Raw genomic sequence first — 11,232 nt, forward strand, 5'->3', positions numbered from 1 at the left:
CTTATTATATGATAAAAGATATGATAAAGGATACAGAAGTACAGCCAGATGAAGATATGTATAGGGCAAGCTCCAGAAGGGTCCTGAGCAGAGGATCTTCTGTTCCTGTGAGTTGGAATGTGGATATATTCACTAAACCAGAAGTTCAGGGATTTCTATGGAGGCTTCATCATGTAGGCATGGTCAGTTATTAACTCAAGCTTCAGCCCCTCTTTTTTCTGAAACTTCTAACCGTGGTTTGGTCTGGTGGTCAGTCCCCATTCTGAAGCTATCCATGAGCCCAACAAAAGTTGCTCCATTAGAACAAATGATGTTCCTCTTACCTAGGAAATTCCAAGGCATTTAGGAGCTCTGTGTCATGAACCAAGGTCAAAAATCGAACATTAGAATAAAAGATATTCCTACCATTTTTTTTTTATTGATTAGGAAATTACAAAGATTTTAGGAATTCTGGTCAGGAACCAGGGATGAAGACAAAAATATGTATTTCTTATTATATCACATTATCACACATATAATAGCATCCAGAAACATTAACCCCTTAGGTATAAATCTAACAAAGTAAGTGACCGATATGTGAAAAGAAAAAAAAAGAAACCTACAAATAGTGATAAAAAAAATCCAGCATGATCTAAAAAATGGACAGATATAAATGGAAGACACATTTGTTAAGATGCTAATTCTTCCCAAATTGATCTATAGATTTAAGGCAATTCCAATAAATGCTCCAGGAAATTTTTTTTTTTGTAAAAATAGACAAGCTACTTATAAAATTATATGGAGATTCAAAAGAACTAAATGCATCAACAATTTTGGAAAATAACAAATTCAGAGGATTCTAACTGCCTGATTTCCAGACTTTCTATAAAATTTCTGTGACCAAGGCAATGTGGTATAGAGGAAAAATAGACATATAGGTAATGGAATAGACTACAGGATCCAAAAATGGAACCCACACATATATGGTACAGTGATTCTTGATAAAGTCACAAGGTAATTCAATGCAGAAAAAATAGTCTTTTCAACAAATGATGTTGTAATTATTGCACATTACTATGCAAAATGGCTTGATCCATACCTCCAAATTGATTATAAACCTAAATGTGAAATATAAAACTTACATATTCTAAAAGAAAACATCTGTGAAAAATTTCGTGATGTTAGATTACCATTTCTTAGCTATGACACCAAAAGCATACCTAAAAAATAAAAATTAAAAAAATTAATATTCACTGGAATTCATCAATATTTAAAACTTCTGCTCTTCAAAAGGCACTGTTAAGAAAATGTAAATACAAGCCACAGACTGAAATTATTTGCAAAACACATATCTGATAAAGCAATTGTGTCTGTAATATATAAAGAACCCTCTAAACTCAAATATAGACAACTCTATAAAAGAAAGGACAAAACCTTTGAACAGAAATTTTACCAATGACCACCTAAAGATGGCAAATAAATACACAAAAAGATGTTCTATATCATTGGCAATTTGGAAGATGTCTTTCAGTCAGTGAATGGATAAATACACTGTGGCACAACAAGACAATGGAATGTTATTTAGCCCAAAAAAGAAATGAGCTATCAAATCATGAAAAGACATGAAAGAACATTGAATGCATATTGCTAAGTGAAAAAAAGCCAGTCTGAGAAGGCTACATTCTGTATGATTCCAACTATATGAGATCATGGAAAGGCCAAACTATGGAGAGAGTAAAAAGATCAGTGGTCCAGAGGTTGGGGCTGGGAAGGATGAATGAGCAGAGCACAGAAAATTTTTAGGACAGTGAAAATACTCTGTATGATATTATAACGATGAATACATGTCATTATACACTTGTTTAAACCACCGAATGTACAACATCAAAAATACCCTAAAGTAAACTATGGGCTTTAGCTCATTTTAATGTGTCAGTATCCATTCATGTGTAGTAAAAAATGTATCATTATGGTTAAGTGATGTTATAAGGGGGGAGGCTGTATATGTGGGGGGGCAGGAAATATATGGGAAAACTCTGTATCTACCACTCAATTTTATTGTAAACTTAAAACTCCTTCAAAAAGAAAGTCTATAGTAAAACAAACAAAAATAACTATGGCAAAGTACGTTTTACTGATGAAAATAACTGTCTTTGTTATATAGTGCTAAAACTTGCAATTTCAGAGATCTTTGACTCACACACATTATAATTGGAAATGTAGCTGTTACATATGTTACTAATCTTCCAGATACTCAATGTCTGACCTAGGTCCTTTGATAAGCACTAACAATAATAATAGGTAAATGCCCTTTGCAATTTGGGAGAAACTAGCAATATATAAAGTGTGAAAAGTTAATAAAAAAGATTTTTATGAGTACCTAGTTGAATCACGAACATTTATTTAAATTCAGTTTTTTAAAAAATTCATGTTTGAGGGACACCTGGGTGGTTCAGTTAAGCGTCTCCCTTTGGTTCAGGTCATGATCTCGGGGTCCTGGAATCCAGTCCCAGTTTGGGACTACCTGCTTGGTGGGGAGCCTGCTTCTCCCTCCACCTCTTCCTTCACCACTTGTGCTCTCTCTCTCTCTCAAATAAATAAATGAAATATTTAAAAAAAATCATGTTTAATAATGTAATTAGAATAGCATAGAAAAGCTTAATTTTTGCTAGATTTTAGAATTGATAGTAAATAGAAATTATAGGATGAGAAAATGTTATTATTTCATCTTTATAAACTTTATCTGATAATATAATAGCCTCTCTACATTGTCAACATGATATAATATATATTTATATATTATACATAATCTCTATCCATATTATGTATTTTTATTCCTAAAGCCAGCCTTACCCCTTTTGTCAACAAATCCATGTTAAGAAACACTTCCTAATTTATAAATTGTTCATTAATGTATTTGTTATTTTCTAATATCATGAGCCCAATGATCAATTGAATTGCTTACCTGAAAGTTTTTTTAATAAATTTACTTCCTAAAAAAATGATATTATAATATAATTTCAGGGCGTATAAGTACCATGAGATAAATTAGATTTAAAAAGATTACTACTGATATTGAAATTAAAAAAGGTAATCTACTAAATGACTACTGACTTCCTGAAATTATTCTAACATCTTTAAAAAAAAGATGACTAACTTTAAAATATTTTATTCAAATGTATGTTTTTGAGATTAGACTATTACAATTTTATCATTTTTTTTCTTTTTACTGATCTCTTAACTTAAATCCTCCTTTAAAATTCATGATGACAAAAGTAAAAATGAATTTGAAAGAACCCCAATGTCATTTTTAGCTAAAATAATAGTTTACTCAAATTTAACAAAGTTGTTTAAAATGTTCAAAATATTATTAGGCATATCACTTAAAGAATTAAAAGTGCTAAGCTTATGATATTTGCAAAATTAACTTTGTAATTACTGTGTGTCACAAAACACAGTGCTGATAGGCATTTTCCAACTGAATGAAACTCAATTTAAGCAATGAAGACTATGCACAGAAGAATATCAGTAGATAATTCTGGCATCACCAAACCTTACTTGTAAGAGTGCATTAGAAAATAAATACTAAATTTTTGTGTAAAGTCCATACAGTTTATTTTGTTATCTGATTTGGATATTCCACTGAAATATCTATAGTAATTATATCAAGTTGTTTAAATAATGCATGTTTTGAATAACAACAAAAATGTTTAATTTTCTTTCTGAAATTTATTTTTATTTGAATGGTTATACTAAAGCTGTTTCTAAACAAGTTTTTTCTATATTAATTGGTTTATTACTTTTTATTTATTAAGCAGATGATACAAATAAACAATTATAATTCAACAAGACTTTGCTTTAACTACTGTTTTTTTAATTCTGGAATAAACTTGAAGCAAACAAAATACTATAATTTTTAAATTATATACTTTATTTTGTGATTTTTAACACATTTTAATTGTTTACTGAAAAAAAATACCTACCTTTTTTTATATCATCGTAAAATGCTACTTATCTGCAAAATGTCATAATTAAAAAGCTATTTTCCAGGGCACCTGGGTGGCTCAGTCAGTTAAGTGTCTGCCTTTAGCTCACGTCATGATCCCAGGACCCCGGGATGGAGCCCCATGGCAGGCTCCCTGCTCAGCTGCTCAGCAGAGAATCTGCTTCTCCCTCTCCCTCTGCTCCTTCCCCCCTGCTCCTGCTCTCTCTCTCTCAAACAAATAAATAAAATCTTAAAAACAAAAAACAAGGATAGGGGCCCCTGGGTGGCTCAGTTGGTTAAGCGACTGCCTTCGGCTCAGGTCATGATCCTGGAGTCCCAGGATCGAGTCCCGCATCAGGCTCCCTGCTCAGCAGGGAGTCTGCCTCTCCCTCTGACCCTCCCCCCTCTCATACTCTCTATATCTCATTCTCTCTCTCAAATAAATAGGTAAATCTTTAAAAAAAAAAAAAAGGGGGATAAAAAGTCAGTGAACATTATTATATGTTTGTGACTTCTTTTTTTTTTTTTTTAGATTTTATTTATTTGTTTGAGAGAGAATGAAAGCAAGAGAGACTGCAGAGTTCTGGAGAGGGAGAAGCAGATTTGCCACTGAGCAGAGAGCCCAATGTGGGGCTTGATCCCAGGAGCCTGGTATCATGACCCCAGCCAGAGACAGTCGCTTAACCGACTGAGCCACCCAGGCTGTGACTTCTCTGTACGTTCTCTTTACCATTTCTAAAATGAAATTGATTTTGACATATGCCTTCCACTAGGCAATAATTACCTTTAAGGAAGTTTTCTTTGGAAAACACTGTTATGCAATGAATAGTGTGAAATGTAGAATTAATTTTAAAACATTCTTCTCTTTTCTTAATTTTTTTCTATTTTTTTGAATAAGCTAGCAGATACAAAGTTGCAAAGAAATGTTCTTCAAGTAGACTTGTGCAAAATTCAGTAACTGAAACAGTAATTTAACTACTTAGAAATTTTTTTATTAGTTAGAGTTTAAAATGTGTTGTTCTGGATGGGTCCTTTCAGGGCTGCTACTAGGACCAGGAGTCAGAAAAACTTCTACAAAGTCAGAACCATGGTTTAAGGAGTGGAATTTACTGAGATAGGAGAAAAATCACAAATGCAGAATCAGCAGGACAAAGTCACATAGCTCCTCAGTCTGTACATCATTCAATGGAGTGGTGTACCAGGGCGGAGTCACAGTAGCAGTTGGCTATGCTTTGATTCCAGTAAAGAAATCCCACATTGCTCTGTGGGTCTCCTTAGAATGGAAAAAAATATATATATATTGGCCCACATGGCTGTTTGGTGTCATTGAGTCTCGAGTGCCTGCTCTTTTCAGGAGTTGCCTGGGAAATTGAGCTATAATGCATCTGAGGAATTAGATCCTGTGGTGCCTGTAGAATGCCCCAACCCTGTCCATCTCAGCACCCCTGCCTATGGAAGTGAGCCACAGTTGGAAAAATGTCATGTTGTGCAGACCATCCAGAGTCGTTCTTAGGCAATTCTGTTCCTGGCATAATAGTTTTCCTTACTTGACTAAGTAATGCAATGACTATATAGTAAATTGGCACTTCCAGAGCCATTTCTTATGACTGCTTTGGTTAAAAGATTATGGTTCATTGTGCAAGACTGTTGAATCACAGATCTGTACCTCTGAAACAAATAATACAATATATGTTTAAAAAAAAGAAAAAAGAAAAGAAGATAGGAGGAAGGGAAAAATGAAGGGGGGGGAATCGGAGGCGGAGATGAACCATGAGAGACGATGGACTCTGAAAAACAAACTGAGGGTATTAGAGGGGAGGGGGCTGGGAGGGATGGGTTAGCCTGGTGATGGGTGTTAAAGAGGGCACGTTCTGCATGGAGCACTGGATGTTATACACAAACGATGAATCATGGAACACTACATCAAAAACTAATGATGTAATGTACGGTGATTAACATAACAATAAAAAATTTAAAAAAAAGATTATGGTTCAAACTTGCAAAAGAAAAAAAAAGATTATAGTTCATAGTAGTATTATTGCAGTTTTATACACACTACAACCCCTGTATCAGTCAGCATTTAATCTGACTCTCACTGTCTGGATGGTGCTAAGCACTTTTCTCAGATGACACATCCTCCTGTTTTAGCATTTAGCTTAAGCTCTTACTCTGCTTTTTTGCTTGCGCAGGACAGGAGGCCCCTTGGCTCTCCATATACTATCTGTTCCATGCAGGAACTGGGGCAGACAAAAGAGAACAAATTATTCTCACTTTTTGCTTGGTCACATTAACTATGCTATAGCTGCCTGGAAATAACCTGCCCAAAAGTCTCCTAGCTAAGACCCAAGTTAGGGGTGGCACAGGGACTCTTCATCTTTTCCAGAATCTCTTCTTCTCGCCTGCTGAGAAATAGCCAGGCATCATATCTTTTCCCTTTCCCATTTTTTTCCCATGCCTTTCACAGTTTCATAAGTCCTGAGAACTTTTCTCCAAAGCCTTTACATGAAACTTTAATATTTCACATGTACTTAATACAAAAAGAAAACAGAAGTTAGGAAGCAAACCTCAAAGTTGAATTATTTTTCCTGGAGACAATAACTCAAGTCAAATACATTTGGTATGTTAGCCTACCAAAAGAACTAAAAAAATCCAGTTTACTATAATCAGTTTAAATTGAGAAACAATGAAGACCTAAGAGGTCAAATTCCACAGAGGAGTAAGAGATACTATAGAAATCACATCTTTTTGACTATAGGCCCAATATTCTTCACTGTCCCCAAAAACTTCTAAGATCCTGTAGCTTATGTAGATCCTCAGGGTAATAAACTTTTAGAAAATATTTTTCTATGAATCTTCAGCTAAATACATTCACCACATAGGTGAGCATATTTAAAAGAACACTTAAAGAATTCTATGCAATATCCCTGCATAGCATTCTCAGGTTTATGTTTTAGAAAACAACAAAATAAATAAATAAATACATAAATAAATACATAAATAAATAATAAAAAAATACTATGCGACACTAAATAACCAAGACAATGGAAAAATGGAAAATCTATGGACACCAAAGGAAACCCATTTTCTTCTGTTGAGAAATCAAAACTCCAGAGCCTTCTCTGGTGTGGGAGGCTGTAATGTGTTCACTATGCTGAGGAAATAAATAATAAAAAATATGTTCATATCTATAAAATCACAGATAAACTTCAGTATTGAGTGTAAAATATTAAGATAGTAAAAGAACATGCAGTTAATAATACATGATTTTTTACACTATCTTTAGGGTCTCATGATGCATTCATATAGAGTTTTTAAAAATATATGATATCATTTGAGAAATGATGTATCATATATTTTTAAAAACTCTGATAAATAAAGAAAAAGTAAGATGTATAAATATAAAATTAGCGATAAAATACACATTGCATGTTTTCGCTACTTGAAACGACGTTCTGGTTTCACTGTTCAGTATATTCATAATTCTCTTATTACTACTAAGATCCATTTAAATCCATAATTGTCTCATTTGAGCTCAGCATGGTTACCATTTAAAAGCTTTTTTTTTTAAGGTGTCCATACTGCTCTAGTGCATAATAAGCTGTTTGCGATCTTGTGATAACATGATGAGAACCTCACTTGAGCCTGAAATGATTGCATCTTAGCTCAGTATGAATGCTGTATTACGCTTTGTTTTTCATGCTTGGAAAAGAAGAAACAATAAATTAAAATAGCAATTGAAGTCTGATATATTATTTCAGATTTCAAACCACAGGTGTTCTGTGTGCCTTAAATACAAAGTGTTCACTGAAAGTTTATATCATGTGGATAAAGAATGATGTCATTAGAACATGGCTTTCATTAAGAAATTATAGTTATTTATGATGGTATAAAACCAAATAAACAATTTTGGTTTTGCTTATTTGGTTTTATTTTAAGTAACTTATTGGTTATTCAGTTAATTATATTTGAAACATTAACTGTAGTTCCAGAGAATTTTAAATTGGCCATTTTTGTGGCATTTAAAAGAAAAAGTAATTAAAACATAGTCAACTGAACTGTAAATAAAATAAAGCAAGTATTTTGTGTTAACATATATAACTAATTGCTATATATTGGTATATTTCTATATTTTAAAGTCATTTCAGTTTTTCACTAGAATATTATTATTTTAAGATTTATTTATTTATTTATTTGACAGAGAGACACACAGTGAGAGAGGGAACACAAGCAGGGGGAGTGGGAGAGGGAGAAGCAGGCTTCCCGGAAGCAGGGAGCCCGATGCGGGGCTCGATCCCAGGACTCAGGGATCATGACCTGAGCCGAAGGTAGACACTTAAGGACTGAGCCACCCAGGCGCCCCTCTTACGTGTTTTAACAGAAAAAATTTTACGATAAATAGTGGCAACCCATTCTGAGTTTGTTTTTTTTTTCAAAATGTTATTAATTTAAATGCAACATTGTAGTACTGTTAAACATTTTGGGAAAAGTTTTCAATTAGCAATAACCGCGCCTTGGTTAAACCTCATTGGCTACGATACTGCCACTCCACAAAGCTACTGTTGAACGTTTTGAACAGGACCAGGTACATTTTCATTGAATGTATAAATAAAAGACACTTTATATTCATTTAAATTTCCCTGGCAGGGCGCCTGGGTGGCTCAGTCATCAAGCGTCTGCCTTCAGCTCAGGTCATGATCCCAGGGTCCTGGGATCGAGCCTCATGTTGGGCTCCTTGCTCAGCGGGGAGTCTGCTTCTCCCTCTCCCACTCTCCCTGCTTGTGTTCCCTCTCTCGCTGTGTTTCTCTCTGTCAAATAATTCAATAAAATCTTAAAAAAAAAATAAAAAATAAATTTCCCTTGCAATCTCAAAAATGTTTATACAGGTCTTCATTCCCAAAAGAGATCATTTTGCCTAAGTAATTCTTTGATATTAATTCTAGAAGTATACAAATTTTACCTTTTCAAACATGTAACTTGTGCTGTAATTTAAAAAGACAATAGGAAGGATGATGTGTTCGGTTAACATTCTGTCTTTCAAAATAGATTGGTAGCAAAAAAGAAATATTTTACTACGTAATGGATGATTATATTTTATCAGGAGGTTTTGCAATCCCGCTTTCATTAAAATCTATTGAGAATATAAAACAACCATAAATACCATTATTTCTGAAAACAGCACTAACCCTCCAAACTCTATCAATATGTTCCAAGCACAAAGAGCCTGATTTGCAGATATCACTTGAAGTTTTTAAAAGAAAGCGAAAGTAAAAACAAAATCAAAATTTCTGCTCCTCCTAAAATTTTTTGTTTCACTACCTTGCATGTAGAGCTACTATGATTTTTATATGAGAGCAGCTCTCATAATACATGAGTAATATTTAAAGTGAAATATGAGTCACTCAATTATTTGACTCATAAAAAGTTAAGGCCTTTTTTTAATAAAATTTGAGAGTGATTTATATTTTTAAAAGATATACATGCAACAGTATGGATAGTGATATTTTCCAAGTGACATCACAAATAAAATAAAATTATTTTAACTACATGCCTCATTATGCAGTTTAATTTTAATTTTAATCCATGGTTCGTGTGAGTTTCTTTAATGTGCTGCATACAGGATTAGACCTTATACCACGCACCAGATGTAAAATAGCATTTTCCCTCAATACATCATAGTTTATATGCACATTTTATTTCCTGATTAATGGAGTACCAAAGTTACTTTGCATAATCTCTGCATAATACCTACAATTGTATTATTAAAATTTACCTTAATTTAATTCCATTTTACAGTTAAAGTATAATTCGGTATACCAATAGGAATCAATAAAACTATAGATATTTCTTAAGGTAATTTTTAGAAGGAATAGAACTATATAAAGTCATATTAAAACATAATTCTATTTACATTTAAATTGAGAAATAAATACCTTCTTTGTTTATACTTAGAGTGTATAAATGCATTGATAAACCACTTTTTTTTCCATTAAAAAGTGGGATACGCCCTCCAGTTAAGCTTTAACTGTTGCTTTCATAACCGCGGTTTGCTTTTTGATATCTCACAGTTCCCAAAATAACATCTAGTTACTCAGTATCAATGCATGGAACAGGTGATAATTTTCTTTTTAAAATACGTAAAATGAAGAATATTAACTTTGAATTAGAATGAACTTTTGTAAGCAACTATTTTCAGGCTTAGAGTATTATTTTGTATAAATTTTAAAAATAACAACTGCATAGAATACATTTTTAAATAAAAATCCCTGCATCTATTTTTATGAACATGCGATTATAAATGATAAGTTATTAACTATAATGTGTCATAATATATAATTTGGAAAATACCTTTGTCTAAATATGCTTTCTTTCATTAAGTGGATTTGCATTTTGAAAAATTAGATAAATGTCAACTTTAAGTTATTTAAATATATGAGAAAACTATTAAAATGTTTCTCCTTCCTTTTTTTTTTAAATAATTTACTTATTTATTTAACAGAGAGAGACACAGCGAGAGGGGGAATACAAGCAGGGGGAGTGGGAGAGGGAGAAGCAGCCCTCCCGCTGAGCAGGGAGCTCAACGACGTGGGGTGGGGCTCAATCCCAGGACGCTGGGATCATGACCTGAGCCCAAGGCAGAAGGCAGACGCTGAATGACTGGGTCACCTAGGCGCCCAAGTTTCTGCTTCCTGATAGGTAAGAAAGAATAAAATTAAGTTAAACTGAGCTAACAGATCAAAATTGGTTTCTTTCAGATTTTAACATTCTCTGTTTCTGAGCATACTGAAACTAAGTAACATCCCAAATTATTTTATTATTGGTATTAACTTCTTTCAAAAGGAAATATCAAGTAACATTCTGAGTCCCATATTGCTTGATCTCTGTTCAGCATTTGGCACTGTTGACCATTTTCTCCAGCTCGAAATTCTTAATTCCTTAGATTTCGTACTGTTATTATATAACATTATGTAAAATGTTATTTCTTACTTCACCTTCATCCCTAGCTCATCCTTTTCAGTGTTTTAGGCATCTTCTCAAACCTCAAATGGTATCTTTAAAAAAAAAAATTATTTATCAGAGAGAGAGAGATTGCGCAAGCAGGGGGAGTAGCAGGCAGAGGGAGAAGCCGGCTCCCCGCTGAGCAGGGAGCCTGATGTGGGACTTGATCCCAGGAGCCTGGGATCATGATCTGAGCCCAACGCAGACGCTTAACAGACTGAGCCAGCGAGGCATCCCAAGTGGTATATTGTAACATTCTAGTTTCGCATTCT

General features: G+C 33.5%; 1 pseudogene; it reads right to left on the bottom strand.

Annotated features, from left to right (window-relative positions):
• Window positions 1-8,386: 8,386 nt before the first annotated feature.
• Window positions 8,387-8,519, bottom strand: LOC115940085 (U4 spliceosomal RNA; annotated as a pseudogene).
• Between the last annotated feature and the right edge of the window lie 2,713 nt (window positions 8,520-11,232).

Source organism: Leptonychotes weddellii, chromosome 2 (genome assembly GCF_054177405.1).
Source record: "Leptonychotes weddellii isolate Sample4059 chromosome 2, ASM5417740v2, whole genome shotgun sequence".
Lineage (NCBI taxonomy): Eukaryota > Metazoa > Chordata > Mammalia > Carnivora > Phocidae > Leptonychotes > Leptonychotes weddellii.